This window comes from Saccopteryx leptura, chromosome 3, assembly GCF_036850995.1.
Source record: "Saccopteryx leptura isolate mSacLep1 chromosome 3, mSacLep1_pri_phased_curated, whole genome shotgun sequence".
Lineage (NCBI taxonomy): Eukaryota > Metazoa > Chordata > Mammalia > Chiroptera > Emballonuridae > Saccopteryx > Saccopteryx leptura.
In genome coordinates, this window is record NC_089505.1 from 182,304,102 (window position 1) to 182,319,143 (window position 15,042).

At 43.8% G+C, this 15,042-nt stretch overlaps 1 pseudogene; it reads left to right on the top strand.

The window, feature by feature from the left end:
- The first annotated feature begins 10,907 nt into the window (after positions 1–10,907).
- On the top strand, positions 10,908–11,077 carry LOC136401847 (U4 spliceosomal RNA; annotated as a pseudogene).
- The last annotated feature ends 3,965 nt before the right edge of the window (positions 11,078–15,042 follow it).

A 15,042-nucleotide genomic window follows, 5' to 3' on the forward strand; every position in this document is an offset into this window, starting at 1 on the left:
TCTTGTCTTCTTCAATAGAAACTCACCTTTCTATCTCCAACTGTATCCATTTAAACCTGACCTGGTTATTGTTCTCTTTCTGTGAAATTAGACGTTGGAATCTCCACAGTGGCACATTCCCTGAAGCATCCCACTGACTATCCCCCTACTACACAGACAGTATCACATAATAAAAAAAAAAGGTAAATATTTTTGACACCAGGGGCAGTCTGTAGGATTCCATCATGAAAATAGATCTGAGCCTTTAATTCATCACTTATAAACTAGAGGTGAGTCATCCTACCCTGCCCACCACCCACAGCTGTTATAGGATCAAATCTAATGAGAATGAGAGCAAATGTGAACAGCCTTGAGAAACTCAAACCCTGCCCAAATGTGAGCCAGGATTACTTAGGCTGGAAACATGCAGTAAGCCTTAGATGACTCTTTCATCAACTTTGTTACAAACACAGAAAAGATCTACTACATGGGAGTGTGATCATTTTTTGATGAGACAAAGTGTCAGAAATACAGGATGGGGGCTTCAAAATTTCTGTTTGGGGCTGTTGCTGTCCTAGAACCAGGAACCTCTGCTTTGGAAAGCATCCAGCACTGAGTGTCACTGAGAGCCCGGTCCACCTCTTCTCTCCTGCTACACTCTGCCCTCCCCTCTCCCGGCAGGCTTAGAGAAACTAGCGGGACCAGAGAGACCTTTCCTGTCTTCTGCTTTCTCCTCCTCCCTACTTTGTCTGCTTTCTCCTTTTCCTACATCGAGACCCAAATGAAGAACTGGGCCACCTCACCCAGGCTCCTGACAGGTGGTCCACAGCTGAGGGGTCACCCAGGAGGAGAAAAGAAAGGGACCCGTCAGCTGTCCCCATATCACCAAGGCGGAACTGGGAGAAATTCCCCATATCCCTTTCTGTGCACAGTCTCCAGATGGCCCTATTGTGATGTCCCTGTCTTTAGAAGCAGCCTGGATCCTTTGTGAACCATCCCCCAATGAGACACACCCATCTGACACGTAAGCAGTACAGGGATCACACACACGGACAGCCTCCCCGTTCCTCTGTCCTCTGTTTTACCTCCAGCACTCCTGTCGGGCCAAAGACCATGGTCTCTAGGCCCCAGGAAAATGATCACATGTCAGCCCTGCTGCTACTTAGCCAAGAAGAGGGCTTGACTCTAAGTAAGACGGGATTTCTCTTCTCCATCTTCTTTTGTTTTCTGGGGGCATATAAAATAGGATTCAGACCCATGTACCCCACTCTAAAGTGTGGATGGCTCACGGCTAGCCATGACCTGGTGTTCATTCCTAAGTGTTGATCTTGAATGAAGTTATAGACCCAAATTTCTGAAGCATCAGCCCTGTGAGGGAATGAAGTATGCACAGAGAGCATGACACATAAAATGGGGCCCTGCCCAGAAGAGCTTACACACTAATACGTATATGGGCAGGAACAAAACATGTTTTTCCCATACGGCATGCTGTTGAGATTTTGCTCTTAATGGTATAAACCTTTGTAAATCCCCCAGATTGAAAGATGAATTGAGGGAAGCTGGTGTGTATAGCAGGAGGCATTTCAGGCTGCCTGTGGATAATGTGACAAGCCCAGAGACTCACAATCAGAGATACTGTATGGTGGTCCTGCCAGGAGGGGCAGGTGCTGCTACTGCAGAAGAATATTCCTTCCGACTGTCCTGTGATAGCCACTAAGCCAGGCAGCCGCCTGCAAGCCTAGCCCATACCCACCACCATGCCTCTTCCCTTCCAGGGAGGGCATGCCAGATGCCAGCCAGCACTCGGCGAAGACTGGGTTGAGTCATCACTGGGTTCCCAGCACCTAACGCCAAACCAGGCGCACACAGTTCATGCTCAATAAATATTTATTGCATGAACATATAAATTAATGAATGTACCAGCAGAAAACAGCACTCCTCAGAGAAATTTCATTGCAGAATAAACATGGATCCTCGATCACTTTTATAAATGAGTGTCTTAATTATGTCACATTCACAGCATGTGATGCCTGGGTAATAGTTTGTTCAAGTTTGAAGGAATTTTAGATATTGGCTGGTCTGACCATGTCCTCTTTCACAAGAGAAGAATGTATTGATCCCACCAAATGGGAAATGTAGCTTAATCACTTTCCAAAATAGGACCTTAGTAACCTGAAGACAAATAGTTTCCATGAGATACTACATGGACACAGAAACCTGGAGAGACCTGTTGAAAGACTCAATAAAGAGGACTTTTTTAGGCCCTGGCCGGTTGGCTCAGTGGTAGAGCATTGGCCTGGCGTGCGGGGGACCCGGGTTCGATTCCCAGCCAGGGCACATAGGAGAAGCGCCCATTTGCTTCTCCACCCCTCCCCCTCTCCTTCCTCTCTGTCTCTCTCTTCCCCTCCCGCAGCCAAGGCTCCATTGGAGCAAAGATGGCCCGGGCGCTGGGGATGGCTCTTTGGCCTCTGCCCCAGGCACTAGAGTGGCTCTGGTCGTGGCGGAGCGACGCCCCAGAGGGGCAGAGCATCGCCCCCTGGTGGGCAGAGCGTCGCCCCTGGTGGGCGTGCTGGGTGGATCCCGGTCGGGTGCATGCGGGAGTCTGTCTGACTGTCTCTCCCCGTTTCCAGCTTCAGAAAAATACAAAAAAAAATTAAAAAATAAATAAAAAATTAAAAATAAAAAAGAGGACTTTTTTAGGTGTTTACATTGATTTACATTGTAAATCCTTGTTTCATTGTAAACTCTACAAGGTCAGGAAGTGTATTTATGGGTGAGAAGAGATCAACTTCGAGTTTCTTTTAATTTTATCATTTTTTTAGACTATAAAGATATATCCAAGCAGCAAGAAATTCTTTTAAAATTCTTTCAAGCTTAACATTTATCGAATGGTTGTTCTATATAAGGTGCTCTGATAAGGACCCTAGAGGGATCCAAAGATATCCCCGCCCCCAGAGGCCCTTGATTTCATGAGAGGCCAAACATGTACAAATGATCTTGATACCTCCTGATACACACTCGCTGTAACAGAGGAGCAAGTTGCAGAGAGAAAATGAAGGATGTGGCCAGGCCTTGAACAGTAGACAAATATTCAACAGGTAGATGGAAGGAAGCAGAGGTATATCACGAAAGAGTCATCATCAGGTAATGAAATGGTGCGCAGAGAATATTTTCTGTTTTGCACTAACTGTGTGTTAGGCACTTTGCAAGTATAATCATTTAGTACTCTCAGCAACCCCTGCATTTGGTGCATTCATTTTCCAGAGGAGGAAACTGAAGCTTGAAAAGATTAATAGTGTGCCAAGTGGAGGTCAAGCTCATCTAACACACACCGGGCAAAGCCAGTATTTAAAGCTCTGTGTGGCTGACTCCAGCATCAGTCCAATTCCCACTTAGCAAGGCTGCTTCCGTGAGAAGGGAGTCAGCAAGCATATTTCAGGGGCATTAGCTCACTGTGGCTGGTTCACAGGGACACAGGAGAGAAGTAGGACCAGGACTGAGGGAATGAGGACGATGATAAAGGAAGGAGGAAGTATGAAGACAAAGTAAAGGCTTTGTCACTGGTGGCTTTTTAAGGTGAAGGAAATTAGAGTAAATCTCAAGACTTGGGGCTCAAAGGAGACAGGGGTTAAAGATGAGGGGAGATGATAAAGGAGCAAGATTGCACAGGAAAAAGAAATGATAGAGTGAGGGTTCTGGTTAGGGTTGGGGTTAGCCTTGGAAAGAATAAGGAACATTTCTTCCCCAAAACAAGGTGAAAGGAAAAAAATAAGAAAGTATCCATATTAAAGGAAAGAAGGGGAGAGAGGGAGGGAAGCAGGAAAGAAGGAAGGGAAGGGAAGAGAAGGGAAGGGGAAGGAAGGGGAGGGGAGGGGAGGGGAGGGGAGGGGAGGGGAGGGGAGGGGAGGGGAGGGGAGGGGAGGGGAGGGGAGGGGAGGGGAGGGAAAGGAATAATGCTCAGTAGCATGAAGGGAAGTGTTTCTCAGCCAGTCCAGAGAAGTGGTCTGTTCTGGCGCAAGGAGGCAGCAGGGTCAGTTAGGGCTTGAGCAGAGTGGAAAAGATTTGAAACAGCTGTTGTGGGAACCTGATAGGGAGCTAAAAATGGAGTTAAAGTAAGATGGCTGAGGGCACAGCCAGAGTCCAAAGGCAGGAACAAGCAGTGTGTCTGATTACTTTGATGCACAAAATCCTTTCAACAGAATTCAGCAATTTGGGGTCATTTGTGAAGACACGAGGGGAAGGTCAAGAGTATAAGGGAATGGGGCACTTTTGAGAACTTTGCTGAAACCAAGTAATCCAAACACGACAGGGAGAGATGGGACAGATGCAACCAAGCTGGGTCCAAGATGCCTCCAAAACAGGGAGGGCTCCTGGGGCCACAGTGAAGGCAAAGAAGAGGTTTAATAGGAATGAGTGAATGGGACGGTGGAAGGACACAGGGTCATAGCCACAGAGGGCATTTCAGAAATGGAAATCTTAAAGATGAAGCCTCCTGTGAAGTACTGAGGTCCAGGGTGTGTCTGTGCATTGAGGAGAGAGATGCAGGTGACGAGAAAGGCAGGGAGAAGTATGACTGAATTTTGTCCTGCACACATTGCAAAGGAGGAAGGTGGGGCAGGACAGGGGAGGACCCTGAGCTTTGTGCTGATGCCCTCTGCCAAGCGCCCAGCAAGGGAAGGGGCTGACCACAACATAGATAGAGGTGCAAGGGCAAAAAAAAAAGAGTTAACTTATTAAAAGGAGAGAGTTCAGCTTGATTTCTAGTGAATAGTGTCACAACTATTGCTGTTCCCCACCCAATCCCTAAAAGGAAAATACATGTAAAAATAAGCTTTGGGGAGTTCTTATGCTGCAATAGGAAACTGCACAGTGGGAAGGCTGCAGAGTGAGTAGAGAGGGCAGGATGGCGGCAAGGAATGGGCCATGGGTGCATGGGAGGGAAACTGCCAAGGTCCAGAGCTCCAGGCTCAAAGTGTCCACTTCTTTGACCCTCTGCCTTAAACAAAGTCAACCCACCCATCTATTCTGTGTCCAAAACTCAACAGAAATGGCCTCTGGGCATCTTAACTCCTATTTACAGCAGAAGTCCCAGAACACATATGCACACAAACACACACACTCACTCACACACACCCCATGCTGGCTTCTTCATCAACTCCTGCTTCAGACCTGCATGTGCCATGCTCTGCAGCCCAACCCAGGTTTACACACCCCTTTGATTTGAAAACAAGTTTGACTCCATCTGGTTTGACCTTGAACCTCTCTTGGATACAGTTTTGGACTCACATATAGTATCCACAGGCAACCCTGCCAGCCCTTGCTGACTTCTAGAGAGCGTTTAACAAGAGATAACATTTAGTAGTGCTTAGCACATGCAGGGCATGGACTAAAGATAGCCTTTGAAGTCACTTGGTTCTGTTTTGATTCCTTTTATAACATCTCCACCAAAAACCCATCCCATTGCCTTTTGATTGTCCCAGCCCCCAGGAGTTCACTCCCATGACCACCATCTGTCTTGCACTGAATGGCTCTGTTGGAAACTTTCCATTCACAATCATGCAAAACAAGCCAAATTCCTTTCCCATCTGATAGGAATCTGAAGACAACCATCATATCTCAACAAAGCCTCCTCCTTTCCAGAAGAAATAACTCCAATTTATCATACCTCTTTTGATGAGACACATGCTCAGTTTCCTTTACCATCCTGCCAATTCCATGTGTCAATGTCCCTTTTAAGATGTATATAATAAATGGCAAACACTTAGAGTGCTGACTACATGCCTGCCAATTTCTAAGCCTGTGGTGCATATTAACTGATTTAATCCTCATTCCAATTCTAATACTATATGCTATTATTGGTGCCATTGTTATTCCATTGTGCAGATGAGGAAACTGAGGCAGAAAGCAGTAAATAACTTGCCTAAGGCTAATACCAGCAGCACAGCCAAGAGTCAACTCAAACAATTAAATGTGCTCATAAACCCAATGCCAGCGGCAGCCACTGAAATCACCCTGGGAAATTCTAAAAACTACTGAGCCTGGGATCCTCCCCTAGAGATGCTAATTTTACTGGGCCATGGGTCATCTGGGCATCTGAGTTTTTCAGAGATGCCCTGGTGATGCTAATGTGCACCAAGATTGACAACTCCCGGCTGTGTGATCACAAGCCCCAGGGCAGCCTGGCCAGTGCAGAATAGAGTTGGATTAGAGAGGAGTAATGGAAATTTCCAAGTTTCCCTTGTGGAGGATAACACAGGGACAGGCCTAGACATGGTGATGAGAGCCAGCCTTGCAGGAAGACTAAGTAAACAGTCAACTGATGAGGCCTTCATTCTCCAGGGGGAGGGCGGAGATAAGAGAAAGAACACACAAAGCCACTCTTGACTGGACACCTGGCTCCCAGGGCTCCCTCTGGAAGAATGTCTGCCATGCCCAATCCACCTTAGGCACCTCAAAGTAGCAGCTACCTCGGGAGGTCAGCACAACCTCCTGACCTTCCTTCAAAAGCTATAGGGGGATGGAGAGAGGCTTTCAGCCCTCCCACCCCATACCTCCTCTTTACTGATCACCTGAATTCAGTCAAGAAAGTATGGGGCTGCCTGCCACAGGCTGAGGAGAAGCCTGAAGGCACTGTCCAGCCCCCGTCTGTGAGGGGTGCACAGCTTATAGGACTCCTCACTCCAGCAGACATCTGCACTGGGCTCTCCTCGGTGTCATGCTTTCCTGTACCTCCACTGTGCTCTCTGGTGACCCTACACACAGGCTATTGCCTTTTAAAGTGTGAGAGTGTTTCATTGTTAAAGATTAGCCACCAGATGTTCTCTGGTTGCTGGAGACTTCCATATCTTTCAGTTCCTTGAACTTGCTCTTCGTGGTCTGGACCACAGTGCCAGGGCACAGTGTGAGGGCCTGAACCCTGCGCTGCTCACAGGGATAGGGTCTCCCTTTCATTTCCTCCCTTTCTCCCTCATCCCTGAGTCAGCCCCACAAAGCCCAGATGGCCATGGCAACCTGAGTGTGGATAAAGAAAAAGCTACCCTTGCCCCTGAACTCTATTAATACTTAATATAAACATCTGAATGCAAATTGCCCTCACTTTTGTTCCTCCCCCTTCCCTTTCCTCCATGTTCCTCTCTAACTTAGACACCTTTCCTCCAAGTCCAAGCCAGGGGAAGTGCTTCCCTCTGCTAGAAACAAGAGTACAGTCATGGTCCTGTCACTGAGGAGAGCAGCAGATAGTCTGACAGCATGTAGTTGGAGCAGATCTTACAACACCAAACTCCATATTTTTAGAATATTTCCATGTGAGCCTTTATTCTCTGTGGAGGTCACAATGGATTGTGGAAGTCTCAACCTGGAAGAGAAGTTTTGCAAACAGGGAAAGAATATTGGTAGCCTAGACATCCCTAAAAAAGAATCTGCCTCCAAACTTGTAAATGCTTGTTTTCCATAGCCAAGAAAAAGCCAATGGCTCAGCTCACTGAGTCCCCTATGTCTGTGAACCTGGCTTTTTCCTAGTCTGCCTCACAAGACTGAGAGGTTCAGAGTGCTTAAAAAGGGGGTTGGAAGGGTATTTAATTTAAAAAGAGTGAGAAAGGCTAATGTTGATACAAAGATATTTTATCACTGAGGACAGACAGCAGACACATTGCTAGACACTTGAGGTATAGAAAAGTTGGACAGATCTAGGGTATTTTTAATGAGTTACATACATTGCTGGTAACTGGCTAGGGACAATAGTTTTGCAGGGAGGGAACTGATAACAAAGAAGCCGTCCCAGACAAATGTCTATTTACTATAGGAGGCATTTCATTTTTTGCCTCTCTGTATGTGTACACATGTCCATGCACACACACATCTAGGGTCCTGGAGAGTTGATCCCCCTCATGTGAGAGATGTGTGTACATATAAACAATGCAAGGAACTGGGAGCCAGAGAATTAATCTGTTAACACTAAATGTCTGTGAGAACAAAGGTGCCATAATTCTTTTAAGAATGCTCTCTAGCTTTACAGGGGATGGGTTAATGTCCAGAGAGATAAGACTTAACCAAATAGACTAATGATGTGCCCAAGGCCACATATTGAGTCGGGGATGCAGCCATGGATGGAGCCTCTGTCCCACCCCCACATGCTTATGTGTTTGGATGTGGTCACCCTCTTGCAGGAGATGAGCCCGGCTTGTGGTGGAGGACAGCACTCTCCTCCTCCCATCAGGACCATCAGATGTTGGGGGGGAGCAAAGAGATATAAAGTGGGGGGGGGGGGGAGTGTCAAAAAATAAAGCAGTTACACAAGGTATTCTCTGACAGAAGTTAGTTTTTAAATCCCCAGCTAGAAAGTATAATCATTAACAAAGGCTACTTATGTAAATAGGAACTCTTCAATGGAAGTGAGGGAGAGAGACTAAAACTCAAAACACCTAGACCTTTAACCATAGCAGGAATGTTTCCTTTGCTGACATGTGCAAAAATAAGGGTATTTCAGTGGAAATGAAAAGACGCCTGGAAAAGGAAGATGCATAGTGGCGTCACAAGGCTGAGTAGTATTTCCTCCCACAGCAGGTTCACTCTGCAGCAGGAGCTACCTAACCTGGTGCCTGACTCGGGCATTGAGAACCACAGGCGCAGCAAATGTTCACCTTTTACAAGGCCTGTTTCCTCCAGGGGTTAGTAGACTCACACTAAGCCATTCAATATTACCTGTATTCCATATTTCCAGTGTAGACCCTGGTGTCACCTGCATGGGCTTGTTGTAAAGAGTTCATCAAGTTGGGAAGGGTCATTGAGAATTTTGAGTTTTTCCCATGAAAAATAATGTGAGAAATACAAAATGGTAATTGTAAAAATAACTGTGGCTAGAAAGAAAACAGATGGGATTCATTAGTAATTTGAAAAATCCTTCTCAATCTGATATTTATGTCAGGCACACTAATTTTCACACTAGTTTTTTTAAATACTCACTCAAAAAAGTAAAATTTAGCCAATTCTGTTTGGCTGAAAAAAAGGCCCAGAGGATGCTGGGAGCCCCTCCCAGAGAGCCAGCATTCTCTCAGAGGCATATCAGAACCTGGGGCTGGGGTGGGTGGGTGGCAAGACTGTAACTTGTATATTTATCAACAGCAGATAGAAATTTTGTTTTTTGGGGGTTTTATTTTTTGAGAGAAGAAGAGGAGGAGGAAGAGAGAGAGAGAAGGATCAACTCATTGTTTCACTTAGTTGTGCCATTGGTTGCTTCTCACATGTACCCTGACCAGGGCTCAAATCAGTGACCTTGGAGGTTGAACTGGTGACCTCAAGGGTCGAGCCAGAACCCTTAGGGTCAAGCCCACAACTCAGGGTTCAAACAGGTGACCTCGGCACTCCAGGATGACTCTATGCACTGTAGCAGCCAGGGCCAGATAAAAGGTTTAAAAGGTTAATAAAAACAAACAAGCAAATGGTCCTACTGATTTAAAGCCTGGCTGCTCACTTAGGTGGTCAGGACCACCAGTGTCAGCGTCTCCCAGGATCTTGTTCAAAATGGAAAGTCTGGTCCCACTCAGACCATGAGAATCAAAATCTGCATTTTATCAAGATCTTCAGAAGAGTCAGAGGCACAAGAAAGTTTGATAGATTTTGAATACCCTTTTCTGGGTGTCAGCGAAAAAACTCACCCCACACCCCACCCTGGGGTATTATAAAAAATCATTTCATCACCAATTGAGAACAATGTGGGGTTGGGGCAGGGTGAGGGGGGAACAGGCAAAGGTCAAGTGGCTCTTCCCAGTATCACCTCCTTACATAAGCTATTATCATCTCCTTTCCTTATATTGTACACAGTCCTGACTATGCTAGCTACTTTGCACTAACTTTTCTGACAAATTCAGAAGTTTGCTATTTTTTTCTTAAATTAGAGGATATGACATTTGACCAACATTTCTTAGCTATTATGAACATATATGCCTTTAATCTCTTCCTATATAGGACACATCAACACACTTTGACAAATTCATTATAACTGGCAAGCTTTGCTTTTGTCATTGTTAACCTGTGTTTCCATTCACAAGTGTCAACAAAGACCTCCCAGAGATGCCTTCCATGGAAGTACAGTGACATCTTGGCTGGCTGGCTGGACTCCTTCCCTGTTGATGATATTTCTAACCCTCCACTCTTATCTGTAGAAAAGTTGTGAATATTACTGTACACCTGACTGATTTTCCCCTTTCAAGTTTATATCTCCCCAAAGAAATAAGGCATGGTTCCTGACTTCAAGATCTTTCATGAGAGTGTGGGATGCAAAGGCGGCAATATAAAGGGGCACAGCACCCACAGGTGCTGGCCGTTGGGTCACCTCTTGGTCTACTCCCCCTCTCTCTTCCCTGCTCTCAGATCTGGGTGGCTGGCCTCTATGAATTGTACCCAAGACTTGCTTTGCCTCCTGGCTTCCACAGAGCTGACCAGAGAAGCACTGGGAGGAAAGGGAGACTGAGCAGAGAGGAAGGAGGGCCCACTCCCTTCCAGGCCATAGGCTGCCACTTTATATGCTCCCTTGCCAAAACTTCTGTAAGAGTCTTCTCTGAGTTTCAGGAATCTCTCCTTTTCTTGCCCCTTCAGGCTCAGAAATTTAGGTCATGGTTTCCCTGATGTTAGTCCAGGGTGCCCCACTTCTCCCACTGGTTTTCTGTGACCATGCCTTCACCTTTGTAAATAAGGTCTGTCATTAAGTTCTCCTTGATGACCTATTTAAACCTTCTGTTTGCTGCCAGGAGTCCAAGGGCTATGCCAGAGTATTGTGGGACTATTGTCAAGGGATTCTAACCAGTGGAGCATGGGGGCACAGTGGTCTGGCTAAGACTGTCTGCTAAGCTGAACCTAAAAGGTGAGGAAAAATTAGCCAGACATGGGAGGCAAAGGCTGGAAGAAATATCAAGTACAAAACAGAGAGGGTGAGCTTTACATACTGGCAGCATCATAGCCAAGGAAGTTTATCCAAGGCATGATTATTGCTAATTGAAAAAAGAAAAAAAAAGAAACAGAAAGAGTGTGAAGGAAAAACCAGTACATTCTAGAACCTTCTTTTTTTCTTTCTTTCTTTTTTTTTTCTAGAACCTTCAAAAGATTCGAGATGGCTGAGGCACGGAAAGACAAGTGGCTGGAGAGCAAGGAGATTGGTGGTCTCAAATGCTTCTGTAAATTACGGCATGTTTGTAAGAGGAAATTTCATGGACCTTTTAAAAGCTATGTTCACAAAGACAGTTTAATGACATAATAGAGTCAGTCAACAAGTAAGTTCCTTGTGCCGGGCGCTGCAGATAGAGCTTGAAAACAGTCAAAATCCCTGATCACGTACCTTAGTAACACTAGAAAATGTTTGTGGTACAACAACACAGATGAAGGCAAAATAATTGCTTAACTATGGAGGGTCTGTATAATCTCATTCAGAAAAAAACTGGAAGAAAATATAATAAAAGGTCAATTGACATTATCCTTAAGGAATAAAATTATTAGCTACCCTTATATTTTTTCCTTTATATTTTTTCTCTATTTTCCAGATCAAATTTTCTCATTAATGTTTTGTTTTAATTTTTAAAGGATAATTTTAAATATTTGTCTTAATAGAATTCTTTGTTTGTCAAGGATGAAAGTATCCATTAATATCTGGGAAAGACTTTTATGTGTCCTGTTTCAATATTTTTCAACCAGCAGTTTGTTCACAGTGCCTATAAAACTAAGACAACCTAAAAGAAGACAATGAAGCATGATCTTGGGGCTTTAACAAGGAATCCTAAGACATCAGGACAACATTGAACTACACACATCTGGGGATTACATTGAACGATGCACATCTTCTTTTCAAGCTTCATTTCCTACTATCAATAGCTCACTCACCTGGGCTGGCCCAGGACCTCAGCTGAGGTTTACATCCAGATACCAGTATCTGTTCCACTGGTTTCTTAAGTTTTCTTCCCAATGCTTGGTGAGGTATCTTACTGGCTTTCACTCTCAACCCCACCCTTGCCTCACAGGCTCATTTGACATTTTGATTGATGACAGCCAATAATCAGCCCTTTTCTCCCAGCCTTTGCTTCCTGGACTCCACTTGAGTGCTCTCTCAGCTCCTTCAGAAGTGACACTCTCACCTCCACCCCTCATTGTAAGGCCCTAGTTCCTGTGCTGTGCCCTGCCCCATGATATGTAAATGGCATCTCCATGCTGACACCCTCCAGGACCTCAGAGGATACCTTAGGTTAACCAAGTAGAATATCCCTTGCTAAATGTAAAAATTTTATTACCAGATAATAACAGTTTTTAAAGCGAAACCATTTGGGAATAAGTTTAGGAGAAGGGAAAATAATATTAATATTGAATAAAAACAGATATTTGACAAAATGTAGGGGACAATCCCAATTTTTAAAATGATTTGATGAAAAGCTATTTGTCAAACTAACAACAAATACTATATTAAACAATGAAATACAAAAATCATTAAAATCTGGACTAAGACACAGATGGCTCCTTCACCAAAATCATCAATCTTTCTTTTACAAATTCTCCTTAATACAATTAGACAAGAAAATTAACAAAGGAGTAAAAATATGAGAGGAAATAAAGCTGTACATGCCTGACTGGTGGTGATGCAGTGGATAGAACATCAACCAGTAAGGCTGAAGTCCCAGGTTTGAAACCCTGACATCACCAGCTTGAGCACGGGCTTGCCAGTTTGAGCAAGGATCATCAGCAAGATCCCAAGGTCACTGACTTGAGCTCAAAGGTCACTGGCTTGCAGCCCAAGGTCACTAACTCAGTTTGAGTACCCCTTCTCTGATCAAGGCACAGATAAAAAGCAATTAATGAACAACTAAAGTAAAGCAACTATGTGTTGATGCTTCTCATCTTTCTCCTCCTTCTCTCTCTCAAAAAAAAAGACTGTATATACAGATGGACATATTGAAATAGCTATACAGGGTGAGGCAAAAGTAGGCTTACAGTTTGAGTATGCAAAACACAGAGTTTATTCTTGTACTATTATGGATTAATTATTGTATTTTTTTTACATAAACATCTGTGAGCCTACTTTTGCCCCACTCTGTATATGATTGTACATTTAGAAAAATAAAAGATTCTATTTTAAAATTCTATTATAAATATGAAAAAATTTAATGTGGTAGCTACATATAATGAATGTACAAAATTTGAAAGCTCTCATTTGTGCCAGCAAAAACCAGTTTAAAAAGGAAATGGAGTTGCAGGATACAGGGATAGTATACAATCAATTGCTTTCCTATACGCCAGCAATAAACAAGCGAAATTTGAAATTAAAACCACAATACCATTTACATTAGCACCCCCCAAAGAAATAGGCATAAATTTAACAAAATATGTATAAGACCTACATGAGGAAAAGTATATAACTCCAATGAATAAAATCAAAGATCTAAATAAATGGAAAGATACTCCATGTTCATTGCTTTAAAAACAAATTCAGTATTCTGATTTATTGATGTCGCCCCATTAAAAAAATAAAATAAAATAAAATAAAATGAAAAAAACAAATTCAATATCATCAAGATGTCAATTTTCCCCAATCTGATCTACAGATTCAACAGAATCTGTTAAAAGCCCAGAAAGTTATTTTGTGGATACTGACAAACTAATTCTAAAGTTTATATGTAGGGGCTAAAGACCCAGAACTGCTAACACAATATTGAAGAAGAACAAAGTTGAAAAATTGACACCACCCAACTTTAAGTCTTACTATACAGTTACCATAATAAATATAGTGTATATTGGCAAAAGAATACACAAATAAATCAATGGAGGAAACTAGCAAGCCCAGAAGTAGACCAACATAAATATATGTCAACTGATCTTTGACAGGGAGTAAAAGCAATTCAATGGAGCAAAGATAGTCTTTTTTTTTTTTTTTTTTTTTTTTTTTTTTTTTGTATTTTTCTGAAAAGATAGTCTTTTCAACAAACGGCTCATCACATGCAAAAAAATTAATTTAGACACAGACCTGCACCCCTCACAAAAGTTAACTGAAAATAGACCCCAGACCTGGCCCTGGCCGGTTGGCTCAGCGGTAGAGCGTCGGCCTGGCGTGCGGGGGGACCCAGGTTCGATTCCCGGCCAGGGCACACAGGAGAAGCGCTCATTTGCTTCTCCACCCCCCCCTCCTTCCTCTCGGTCTCTCTCTTCCCCTCCTGCAGCCAAGGCTCCATTGGAGCAAAGATGGCCGGGGCACTGGGGATGGCTCCTTGGCCTCTGCCCCAGGCGCTAGAGTGGCTCTGGTTGTGGCAGAGTGACGCCCCGGAGGGGCAGAGCATCGCCCCTGATGGGCAGAGCGTCGCCCCTGGTGGGCGCGCTGGGTGGATCCTGGTCGGGCGCATGTGGGAGTCTGTCTGACTGTCTCTCCCCGTTTCCAGCTTCAGAAAAATACAAAAGAAAAAAAAAAAATAGACCCCAGACCTAAACGTAAAATGTAAGACTACACAACTCTTAAAACATAACATAGGAGAAAATCTTGAGAAGCTTGGGTGCAGTGATGATTTTTTAGCGACAACACCAAAAGCACCATTCATGAAAGAAAGAAATTATAAGCTGGACTTATTAAAATTACTGCTCTGAGAAAGACAATGTCAAGAGAATGAGAAGACAAGCCATAGATTGAGAGAAAATATTTGCAAAAGACACATCTGATAAAGGGCTGTTCCCAAAATAAACAAAGAACTCTTAAAACTCAACAATAAGAAAACAAACATCCCTATTAAAGAAAGGCCTACCTAAAGACCCTAACAGACACTTCACCAAGGAAAATGTACAGAATGCAAATAAACATCTGGAAACATGCTCCACATCATATATCATCAGGGAAATTAAAACTAAAATAATGAGATACCACTACACACCTACTAGAATAGTCAGAATCTGGAACACTGACAATACAAAATGCTGGTGAGGATGTGGAGCAAGAGGAACTCTCCTACATTGCTGATAGAGATGTAAAACAGTGCAGCCACTTTGGAAGACAGTTTGGCAGTTTCTTACAAAATTAAACATACTATTACAATATAATCCAGCAGT